This window comes from Diadema antillarum, unplaced genomic scaffold, assembly GCF_040938485.1.
Source record: "Diadema antillarum isolate AM-2024a unplaced genomic scaffold, OU_Dant_1.0 scf00000069, whole genome shotgun sequence".
In the NCBI taxonomy this organism is placed as follows: domain Eukaryota; kingdom Metazoa; phylum Echinodermata; class Echinoidea; order Diadematoida; family Diadematidae; genus Diadema; species Diadema antillarum.
The window spans coordinates 3,086,671-3,099,965 of record NW_027270958.1 but is presented as its reverse complement, the minus strand read 5'-3'; positions in this window follow the sequence as shown (position 1 = coordinate 3,099,965).

Genomic DNA, 13,295 nt, shown 5'->3' with positions numbered 1-13,295 from the left:
GCTTAGTAAGGAAATTTATGATCCATTGTAAGGTGTTAGAGCGGACTCCATAGAAATTTAGCTTCTGAATCAGCTTTTTGTGTGGGAAAGGGGTAAAGCAAGGGCAAGCTGCTCACAATTCAATCATAACGCCATCCAAGATTTGACTGCCAGCTACATGTAGAAACCTAGTGCTTCCTTGTCAAATTTTGGCAAGGGAGATCGACCCTTGGTGCGGCATGCATGTGTGTTAGAATACTATCTTTTCGTTGCTCAATTTGGGGAAATAAGTCATGAAAAATCATTGAAAGCAGGGTTACATTGTATTTTACTTCTTTGTTTTTTTGTTTTTTTTTAGATATCTTTATTTATGGGTAATTTTAAATCTTTTCCAAACAATCCTGAAATAGGGTCATGAAAAGGGTTAGCTTCAAAATAAAGGGGAAAAAATCTGAAATGGAAGTAGTGCAGCTTCTTGGTGTTCCCCCTATTTTCCCGAATGTACCAATGTACAAATATCGGTACAATGCCAACTGTGCATGTTTTACTGCAGAGCATGCCAAGCTGGCCTTCTTTTACAAGGAGATTTCACCACAGGCACTGCATCTATGTCACACTGCCTTGCTTCCCTTCCAAAAACCTATATATAGGGGTAATTTTTCTGTCTTCCCTTCCAAAAGCAGCCCGGGGGTAATCTTGATGGCATCCCTTCGAAAGGGGGTCAAAGTCCTAACCAATTTCCATCCTTAAAGGGGACATCTGTAAGAATCTGGAAAAAGCATTTCATGTGTATATGATTGACCATCTGAGGGGCTGGAGTAACACTATGTAGAACACCCTGTATCAGATGATTCTGCTTTTTAAAGTTTTAAGTACTCTGCTTCCTTCAAACTTGAAGGTTCTTGCAGAATTACTAATACAGTTGTAGTCAACATGTGTCACAGAATTGGAGTAGGGTGTGTGCATTTGCTACTTGTTTGCAAGTGTGTTAGTATTAAAAAAAAATGCCATTGATCTAGAAGGTGCAGGTGCTTCCTTTTGCCAAATGAAGATGACAGGCTTTGACCAAAGAGTCTGACACTGAGTGACACAACATTGCAGGGAGATTATTTCATGCTTTCACAGTTCTATGGAAGAAGGACTTTTGATGTTGCCGAGTTCTTGATGTGATAAAAGGTATATCCTTGTACATGTACACCAAGTGTATGTGTACAGCTCGTGATGAGCTGGTAGATTTTAATGATGAGTCAGTGTTTCACAGTCAAATGGGGCAAGTTGATGGTGGATATTCCAGAATTGGTTCTGTTTTTTATTTGTAGTTTGATACTGCACACAACACCCTGCCCTGGTGGGCTGTCATACAGATGAATAGTGGATGGTGTTCTCATCACTGTTGAAGTGATGTTCTTTCAAATTCCTTAAGCATTGTCTATGCACTTGATGCATTGTGGTAACCAGTAATGATACAGGGTGTATTTAACTTTATGAGAGAAACAGGGCAAGCAGAAATTAATGTACTCTTTATACAACATGTATATTTTAGGGCACTCATATAAACATATTCCTTGCTTTTCATCATGAATCTTCTGCTGTAAATGAGAATGAATTGCAAGTACATCTGTGTAGAGTATTATTATAGCAATTCAGTCTTCTGTTTTGTTGACTGTATAAAATTCAATTTTATGTTGACTATGTAGAGCATGATATACTATAGATGAACCAAATTAAATCAATTTTTAGGCAAAAATATGAACTGTCCTGAAGAACTATAATACTGAACTGTAATGCTGTTGAATATAAAAGGGAAATGTGATTACATTAAGTCCTGATACATTGGTACTGTGTTACAAATGTATGTAAACATCATGTAAGAAATTGCACTAGAGGACAACCCTGAAATGATAACCTATCAAGTATAATACTGTAAAACTAAGTTGAAACCTCTGGATGATGAGGGTTTTTTGTTTGTTTGTTTGTTTGTTTGTTTGTTTTGTTTGAGTGTTGTTTGTTTTGTTTTTTCATTGGGCCTATAGCAGTTAAATGTATTTCACTCATTTATGATTTTGGAGATGAGGAAGTTTCTGGACGATGTTTTAAAATTCAAATAAAAAATGTGTGCTGATTCAGAGTAGATTTAACTTTGCAAGAGTTTCCACACCATGAGATACTGTACAGTTACAGCATTATGAATTTATTAAAAAAACACTGTGCTGATTCAAAATAGATTTAACTTTGAGAGAGTTTCTACACCATGAAATATTGTATAGTTACAGCATGATAGAAATCTGAAGCTCAAGAGAAACACCACATGTATGTCAATAGTAATTCCCAAGTTACATTATCCATTGTTGTGTTGAAAGTAGTCTTCATAAAAAATAATAGAAGTGATTCTCACATGGGAGATATTGTTTGCCTTCGTTAATATAGTTTGTATGTTTTTGTGTTGTTGTTTTTTCATTATTTATAGGTATGGACTGATTACTAAGTCCAAGAAACCTGCTCCTTTGAGACAGAAAGCCTCAGTCTTCAATGAGTCTAGTGATGAGGAGGAGAATGTCACTTCCCTTGACATGCAGAAGAGAAGACAAGCAGCCATGCAAACAAAGATAAAAAAACAGGTAGGAAATAAAACAACAAATGTCATACTTTAGCTGTGTAATTGCACTGTCCAAGCTACCATCATTGAAATGTATGACAGTATCTTGTGTGTTGTTATTTGTGGTACTATACATTTGAAAGTAAAGTTAGCAATGATAATCACAAGATATTGATATTTGTATTTTTTTTTATTATGCCCCAACATTCAGTTTTAGTTTTTGTTTGTTTGTTTGTCTGTTTGTTTCTTATAGACTCAGCTTGAGATCCAGCGAGCCTTGGAAGCAGACCCAACTGTCTATGAGTATGACAGTATCTATGATGACATGGAACGCAAGAAGGAAGAACAGGTTCAAGCAGCAAAAAAGAAAATCAGTGGCTCTCAGGTTTGTTTGTTTTTCTTGTCTTTTTTCCATTTTGGGGGGACTGACAAGACATCTTTAGTTGTTTTTTTTTAAATGAAAGGTTGAGGTTAAAAAGCAGAATAATTTTGTGCAAATAGATATTGATATTCACAGCTCAACAGTAATGTACATTAGATTAACAGAGATGAAGGAGTGGCTGTTCTACTATCCACTTTTACTTACATGTATGTGTACATGAGTAGGGAAAAGATTACAGTGAGAGAAGTTATTCCTTACATAACACAGAGTTGTGCTGCATACTGTTGATGTTGCTAAAGCTTCATGAAGACCACTTTCCCAATGTCAGAAATGTACATGGGGGGCCTACTAATATACAGTGTAGTGTTTGCTTGCCTCTTTTCGAGGACTCTTAAGTGATTTAGAGAGGAAGCTGCCTAGTCCGTGGTGCTCTTTAGGTTTATTAACGTCTGTAACAATGATACTGATTAGGGCCACAACTGTAGCAAGAATGTTGAGTAGTGAAGAATAATTTAAAGAGATATGAATTGATGATTAAATAAAAACAGTACTAAGTGCAGTAATTATCATCATTATCTGTTTAATAATTGTTTTCTTCTTTTTTAAATGATTAGCATATCTCTGCCTGACCTAACCTAGTTTTTAACCTAGTACATGATGTCTCTGGAATGTGCACTTACAATGTAATTGAAAATATTTGCTCTGTAAATGGCTTTGCTTATAGTCATGATTATGGAAGATATCTTCTTCAAGAGTGAGCATGGAGTGTTCAGAGATCAATCTTTTTGATATGCAGCCCAAATACATTGAAGGCTTGCTGAAGGCAGCAGCACAAAGGAAGAAGGAGCAAGAACGACGCAAAGAGAGAAAGATTCAACAAGAAAGAGAAAAGGAAGGGGAGATGTATGGAGACAAAGAGGCTTTTGTAACATCTGCCTACAAGAAGAAAATGCAGGAACTTGCAGAGGAGGAAGAAAGGGAAAGGAGAGAAGCAGAGGAAGAAGGTCAGAAAATGATTCATGCAGAACTTCCAGTATACTAAGCATTGCACTCCCAGTATAACAAAGTCCTGAGAACCAGCACTTTTCCGTACTTGTATCAAAATGTAATCAAAGCCGACCAATAAAGAATATAAAGAAATACTGATGGTAATTTTGAGACCTGAATTTACTTGGTTGTAGCAAGAATTTCATTATAACTGCGTTCATTATAACGGGAGTACACTGTAAATGTATTTGAATAATTTCAAAAAAATTCCTTTGATGTACAATTGTCTCAGTCAGTTGGTACAAATGATGTGATTGCTCACGTGGTTGGTACGCATGTACAGTAAACTTCACATGAGTTGAAGTCCTTAGGACTGAAGAAAGTAAACTCGGGCAATATTTGAAAATTGAGAGGGTTGAAGATTTTTGAACACAAATTTAATTATTGAATTGTATTTTTACTTGCTCACATCATGTCTAATATGTTCATATGTGTGTATCAACGGCTGTTTTGTGAAAGGTATACTTCTGTTGTGTGTTGCTGTTAGGTAAACATGGGTGTGGTCCACTCATTTTTCACTGAGTTAACTGTAGATTGATGGAACAGTACATGGAACCTTTCCGACTGATGTACTTTTTTTTTGTGATTTACAGTGTGATTTTCAGTGTAACAGCATACTATATTGTTATAGCAATAGCAGATCTCATATTTACGTTACATTTTGTTCTCATATTTTGTTGGAGCAGCTGCTAATGATGTAACGAAGCAGAAAGACTTGTCAGGATTCTATCGCCACCTTCTTTCCCAGACAACGGGAGAGAAAGAACTCAAGGAAGAGAAAGAGGATGGTAAAGACCTGAGGAGGATGAAGACAAAGGAGGAGATGGCAGAGTATCATTCTGGCCTCCACACAAGAAATAGGTATTAACAATTTTTTGTCACTGATGAAGCCTGAAATGGCTCCTGTATTTTATATAACCAAAACTTGGTGGAAGAGAGTATCCTCGCTCAGTGATTTCTTCTGTGATTCTTCTGTGGAGATCAATTAAATCAGGTTGAAAAGTGATAATTTAACTTTTAAATGTTTTAAACTGGGTGCACTAAATAGACTTTTCAAACCTGTTACTAATTGCAGTGTGAGAATGAAAATTGGTTGGTGTAATCGGGGCCGGCAGAGCGTTTTCTAAAGGGGGGGGGGGGGCACTTCCGCATTTTCATGACCTAACAAGCGGGGAAAAAAAAAAAAAAAGGGTCTTCGGTAAAATGTTTATCTTTCTCCTTCCACTTCCGGGTTTCTTCAGCTGACAAGCAAAAAAAAAAAAATGGGTCTTCAGCGCAAAAACATATTAACCTTTCCGCGCTCACTCTTCAAGATCTCTATCTATTTCTTTTTAGTGCCACTTACGTACTTCTGGGTTAAAAAAAGTGTGGGGGGGGGCCCAAAGTGATTACACCTCATGTATTCCTCTGTATGGTGCACAAAGCCCCCCCCCCCCCCCCCCCCCCCACGGTTCCGCCGGCCATGGTAAAAGCAAACAAAATTGTGAAGGTGGAGGTTTTTAAAAGGATTTTTTGTGTCTTTGATGATGATGATGACGATGATGAGTCACAGTATTATAGCCCATATATCAGTTTTAAAAGAATTCAAAGGTGCAGACTCCTCCAAGAGAGTTAGCAATTGAATGCCTGGTGAAAAGATGTCAGTCTTAAGTGAGGCTTTGAAGTGCTCCAGTTTGTCAATTTCACAGGGAAATGACAGGAGTTCCTCTGATAGGGTTATGTATTCATTTTCATGTCCAATGTTCTTCTTTTATACTTAAAAATAATTCAACCCATAGATTCATATGCATACTCTCCTAATTACTTTAAAAAAAATCATTGTTGCACAGCACATGACGTCAGCTCTTCCACATTACTCTTCTGTCGACCTATTGTATAACGGGGACAAAAAAATTCATTGTACTTGCTGTGTGTAACCATAGGTCTCACCGTAGTTTAATTTTAGAACAGCACTGATAAGATTACATGACACATGCATACTGTATACACTGAATGTAACTCTCAATTTCTTATTCACTGCATTTATCATGTCAGCTGTATTAAACAGGGTTATAAATGTTTTACATTAAAAAAAACAAGAGAAAAATGGTACCTTTGTGAATGCAAGGCAAGCAGCTAAATCCAACTCTCACATTTACTAAATCTGTACTGCTCTCTTTGATTTTTTATCCCAAGACAAAGCTCAGATGGAAAACAGAGTCACAGAGAAGGCGACAGCTTCCGGCACGGGAGATCCTCCGATATGGATAGAAAAGATGACCGTCTATCCAAGTATGAGGGTCATCGACACGAGAGGCCGAGTGACAGACATGGCCACAGCAGCAGAAGAGATGACGGACATGAGAGCAGAAGGGGTGACAGACATGAGAGCAGAAGGGGTGATACTGGACAGAAGTATGACAAGTATGGAGACAGGAGAGACAGAGAGAGAAGCACTGAACAGGAAGAAAAATCTGAAGAAGAAAGAGTCAGAAGTGATAGAAAAGAAATTAGGGTAGGTGATGTTAAGATCAAGGAAGAAGCCAGTGAAGAAAAGACAGAAAAGGTTGAAGCAGATGATGATGATGATGCAGCTATCAACGAGGATGCTGACAGCGACTTTGAGGTCGATTCTGAAAGTAGTGAAGATGAGAGGAAGAAAGATGAGAGACTGACTGCCAAGGATGAGGAAGAGAAGGAGAGAGCCAAACAAAAAAGAGAGGAAGAGGACAAGAAAGCAGCAAAATTTATGAAGAGAGCAGGAACAGAGACAGTAATGTCTGCTAGAGAGAGATACCTAGCAAGAAAGGCTGCTAGAGATACAAGTAAACCTCACATAACACATGAAGATGACTGAGGCAATTTCACTTTACGCAGCAGAGCTTGATCTGCTTCTAACACAATCTCGTGTTCGTGTCGTAATATGCATACATTTGTATGTACGTGTACACCGAGGCTCTCTCCCCCTGATCTTTTACAAGTGGAAGATAACAAACAGAGTGGCTTTGGATTGCACTGAATGCTGACTAGCTAGTGCATTGAAAACTGTTAACTTGGACAGGATTAGGGTTTTGATATCAAACATGTAGAATAATTTGGATCATAGCACACAATCTTTATACCAGAAGAGCCCTTCCCGTTAACGCCACACTCAGCACTGTGGGAAGGCGAAACGTAGCATGATGATCAATTGTACCCTTGCAATTTGTATGTTCCAACAAGCTGCATGTGATTTCAGTCTAGCTCAGAAGAGCGATGGATATTTCTGTGGCCCGATATGTCACTTACCGTTAATCAATTATGAAAAATTACGTAGCAACCCCGATGGGGTAAGCTCTGAGATTGTGGACTTTCAGCACAACTTTCTGGCTAATACATGTATTTTGCTTTTTTGTCGTTACCAAAATGAAATTGTGTTGCTACAACATCACTTCACACATTTGTTATGCATACGTGTACATTTTAGAGCAGTACTTGACAGTTCTGCTGGCATACAACAACAAGAACTATGTTTTGGCTTTAACACACAAAGTGCTATGTGTAAGCTAGCTTTTATCAAGTTGCTCAAATAATTGTGTACATGTGTAAGGATATTGTAAGTCAGATTGTAAAATGTTACACTGATTGAATTGAATGATTCAGCATTCAAGTCACTTGTGCTAGTCTTTGATGTCAGGTTCAAGTAAAATTTAACAACGCCTGTTTTCATACTGGTTCCAAGTACTGTATTGCATATTCACAGGTGATGTTAATTATTTCTGACCTTACAAATTGTACTTGGTTTTGTCCAAAGCCCTAAAAGTTTAAACAGTTGTATTTTGAGTAAACCGATGGATCCCAGGAATCCTGTCTTACTGCCAGAAATCTATAAGTGTTAGAGTCTGGCTAATTGTATACCCGCTGGCTAGTCTTTATCAACAGTCTAGCATCACCACTGAAAAATAGATAATGTACCTTTGTATTGAAACATTGAAGATACCTGAAGTTCTACCAGTAAAAATACAGTCAACCTTAAGTTGACCTTGCATAAGTCAAATAATTGCCTAAGTCGAAGGTCTTTTCAAGTCCTCTTTTCTTTATATTCTATCGATTTTAATCCCTCATAAGTCAATTTTTCTGTAAGTCAAAACTATTTCTTCAGTCCAAATAGATTCAACTTAGGCAAGGTTGACTGTATGATTGTTTCTAAATTTGTGGATTATGTTTAGATATGTATAATACTGAAGCATCCATTTGAAAACATGACATCAGCTTGTTCATTATAATTATGTTGTCATTACACAGGAAATTGGCACAATGTAATACAATGTACACATACAATTGTACAGCTGTACAATGTACATGTACGTGTATTTGTGAGTGTGTTCCAAGTGAATGGATAGGAGAGTCAGGATATAATGCGGAAAGTCAGTCAGACCCGATTACTGTAAAAGTGGTTATTTTCGCGCGACTAACTTTTCGCTCTTGGCTGGGCAAGAGGAGTTTCACATGTTTTTATTTCCACGGAATCAAGACACCAAGTACAGGTACATATGGCAAGCAAAAACATTTGTGCGCTTTTATTTTCGCGTTAGTGTCTGGTTGCGCGAAATGAGCGAAAATTTCCACTTTTACAGTACCTCGTACATTTCATACGGTGATTCCCCTGTGAAATTACATTTCCAGATACAATACAGTGTGCTTCTTTGTTGCTGATGTAAAAGTTTGTGGTCGAGTGTGCAGGCTTGACTGCTACTTCAAATTTGGTGGATCCTAGTGATCATTAAAGCATGGGCAGCTTTTTAAATGACAGGAATTGAGCCAATATTATAGTAAACATAAAGTCGCTGGGGTGACAAGACCTTGTATCTAAAATTTTAATGAAAATGACTTTCTTTGATTAAGGACCAGATAATCAGTTCAGTGATGTCTTGTCCAAATCCTAGCTGTCTTACCCCCAAAAATGATGGCACGTCAAATGAAAGGCTATCCAATTTTGTAGATATGAGGTCTCGTCGCTTCACAGATTCCTTGTACATTGTGTACATGTATAATTGTCAAGCTAGCAAGTCAAGAGAGAAAAAGACTCACGAACACACACCAGAAATGTATAGCAGAAATTAATTTTCCCACTTTATTTCACTGAATAAGCACCCTCTTTGCAGTGTTTCTGTAACAAGGCTTAAAAACCCTCATCTCATTCCTCTCACATTGTGAGAAGTCAATGAACCAATGAGGATTTTTTTTCAATGAACGAAAACAAAGCAGCACATGCAAGAAGATTTACAGAGCAAATGTGACAGTTGGGCCATTGAGAGGTTATATGAGAGTCATAATATGGGAAGCTGTATAGGACATACCAGTAAATTTCTTGTGATATATTCTATAGAGGACTGTAACTAATCTCATAAAACATTCTTCTTTCCTGATTCAGACAAAGATATCTCAAGGACATTGTCCACAGATTTTAGTCGATGAAATCTCTTGCTTATAAAGGTTTATTTTAAAAAAAGAAATAGAAATTCCATGCCTTAGAAATAGAAATTTCATGCCTTTTTGAGTACCGTGGCAAGGAAATGATGAAATTCCATTCCAGTGTCTACCCAAAACCATGGTAGATGACACACAAACAAACATTCTATCTCTTGTATCCAATATATCTGGCTCATATTTCCCAGAGACTTGTGCTGTATTCATTCCTCTTGCAAGGATGATCACCTTACTAACAAACAGTAAATGATAAATCAAGTACATGTACAGGGAAACTTTGTAGTGAGCTGCTTAGGACCCCTGAAATTTCCTCAATTTATGAAGTATCTAATTACATCAAGGATAAATCAAATAATATGGAAGGAATGATACTTGTAAAATTTCCTCATTATATGGAGTATCTCATTATATCAAGGATAAATCAAATAATATGGAAGGAATGATACCTATAAAATGACCTCATTATAAGGAATATCTCATTAGATCAAGGATAAATCAAATAATATGGAAGGAATGATACCAATAAAATGACCTCGTTATATCAGGTATAATGCTATATTTGAACTCATTACAAAAAGGCTCCACTGTGATATCTCTTGCCATACAAGCAGACAACTCACAATCACATAACAAATTACAGTCTGATAATACAAGTATTATATACATATTACAACAAAAGTTATCTCCAGTGAAAAGTTTGCATCATAAAATTACAGGTTTTCACGGAAATAAAATGAGATGAAAAGGAAATACATGTACCTTCTTTATCAGAAATGAATTAAATCTATGTCAAGGATTCAATAATGCTATTTTTTCATAGTGAAGAATGATTAAGACAGGGTTTTTGTTTAAAACACATGCAAAGAGATGGCTAAGAAATACAAATATTTTTAATCATTATAGCGAGCAGAATTTTTCAGATACAGTATGTGTTCAAACACCTTATTTTGGCTTTGTCATGTTAGGCGTGACATTTGCAAGTATTGAATGGACACTATGTTGAATTACCTTGCCCTCCACCCCCCCCCCCCCCCTCCATGATTCATTAAGTATTATGTAAATAGACTACAATGAAATTATTTTATGAAATCGCACTTTGTACTGAAACAGTTCCTTTCACAGTCACAAAGTGATGGTTTGAGGGTTTGCTTTTTTTTTTCAAAACAAGTCTTACATAATTCAAAATGTACATGCCACAATTTCACATTTTAAGTCTCCAACAAGTACTCTTTGGTGTAGCTGTCAACGCTCAATATATGGAAATGCCTAAAGTTGAATATCGATGCCAAAACACAAAATGAAAAGTCACATGTAGCAGTCGATATGTAGTAAATATATTTTGCTTTGCTGCTGGAGGCTGATTGTGTCCAGCTATCTCTCCTATCCTGCTCATTTGACCGTTGGACACAGAATTCCTCCAAATGTTGCACAGATCAATAACTGCATTGATTTTATGATAGCACTCAATGATATTTTCATATGGCTTTTGTTATAAAATAATGACATGTCATCATGCATCGACATATCACTTTGTATGTGCATCATGTACGAACGAAACAATATACAAATGATGCACAGGACAGAGAGGATTGGTGAGAATTGCATGCACGAGTTTAACTTTGTTAAACGAGAACATCAAATTCTCACTGATCCATGAAATAGGCCTGTGCATCATTTGTGTTATAAAATGGGCCCATAAATTCATGAAATACAACCATTTTCCGCATCATGCGTCCGGCACACCCACTACACTATACAAGACTTGAGCCATGCGTTCAGATTTTATCAGACACATGGCTCAGTGTGGATCAGTAAAAATCAATGCATAACAATTGACCAATCAGATTGCAGAGATTTTAAAGCCTATTTCATTACACATGCTAATCCAGCCTTCAATTCTTCTTGAAGCAGTCATGTGATCCATCAATCCAATCTGGTATTCCTCTCAATCCATAGATACTGTTCCTCTTTTCTTCACAGTATCTGAAGAGTTTGTTTGCAAAAACCGATAAGTCCATATTTGTCAAATGGAGATATTTGCAATTAAAGGTGAAGAAAAATAAAGAGAATAAAGAAAATTTTTGCTTCTTTTGACCATAACTTCAAAAATATACCTGTATATGTAGTGACCAATATATCATTTAAAAGGTATTATTTTGTACTTTATGACAGAGACCGTACTTCAAAATCTTCAAAAATGGACTTATCGGTTTTTGCAAACAAACTCTTCATCCCTACCTGTAAGTATGCACATGGCAATGACACTATATGAAAGGTATGCAGACAATTTGGATTGAACCTTCTACCCCCTTAGTGGAATAAATTGTGCTTCCTACATGATCCATTCAGTCACATGACTAAAATAATTTTCATGTTAATACACGTATTTGTTATCCTGTAACCATGGATCCATGCATACAAGAGAAGCTGTCATTCTAACAACATCCAAGTCATTCCCCATCCAAAGTATCTGCAAAAGAAGGCAAAATCCTTTCATTATCAAATACTGTTATTATGCAATAAATTACAACCTTTGACCCTTTTCCTCAAAGACCCCAAGATGAACAAACATGATACGGTGTACTCTGCTCTTTCTACACTTTCTACACTCTTTATACCTTTTCTATATTTTTCATACTGGATTCTGTGGTTCAACCTGTGACGAGAACACTCACCTGGGTGTGAGATTAGATAGCCACTATTTCATCTTATAGCACTCGGAGCTTTCTTCTCCTGTCACCTCTATAGCACTTTGGCACAGGTTATTACAAATCCATCAATATTCACAAGATTAATTAGCAGAACAGTGATGATATAACACAACTCATTTTCACAGACTAACACTCAACCCAAGCACAAAAGACACATACATTTCAGAAGAGGGGCCTCGGGCAATTCAGTGATTTTTCTTTTCTTTTTCTCTTTATACTTGAACTACTGTAAAAGTGGATATTTCGCGAGACTAATTTTGTGCCCTCAGCTGTGTAAGGTGAGTTTCGCCTGTTTTTAATTCTGCAGAATCAAGACATCAACCACTGGAACATATGGCAAGCAAAAATATTTGCATACTTTTAATTTCGCGCTAGTTTCTAATTGCGCAAAATGCGAGAAAATTTCAACACCGCAGAAATTTCCACTTTTACAGTAAATGGTAAGTTCATCAATAATGCTTCGAATTTATATGGAGTGTACACATGAAGATAGCTCAAGCCTGTTGATGGCTCGTGCAAATAGACATAAATTAGGTCAGCAGATGTGGCCTGAAACACAACATTCCACATGACAGTAAAATGTTTAATATATTACTACATATAAATTATTTACAAATATACACATACAATTCAAGACCCATGTTTAATGCAGGATACATAATCTAACACATGAATAGGACATTAAGAGAACACTTCGGGGTAACCAAAATGAGAGCAACTGAATTACAACATTTGTTTCATGTGATCTTTAAGTAAGCAAGGAATGTTTGTAAGCAAGCAACCATGTCACAACACAGTACAGCTTTGAGTTCCCTCTGAAGAAGACATCTTTCTACTCAGTCTGTCAATAGATTGATAAATTGGTATGGATTCTACTTTATCATATTTGCTTCACATTATTTTTATCTAAAAAAAAAAAAAAAAAAAAAAAAAAAGACTGTCGTATCAGAATGGTTCATTCCAAAGGCTGACACAGCAGAGTATAAGCTAACTGAGTCTATACCACTGATTCTTTGGTAATACAGAACATACTTATTCTGTGTTTATAATATTGCTTAATTTGAATATTTTTCTTGAAAAAAATCCCTACAGAAACAAAACATACAAGTACATGGGCACCAGAGATATGTAT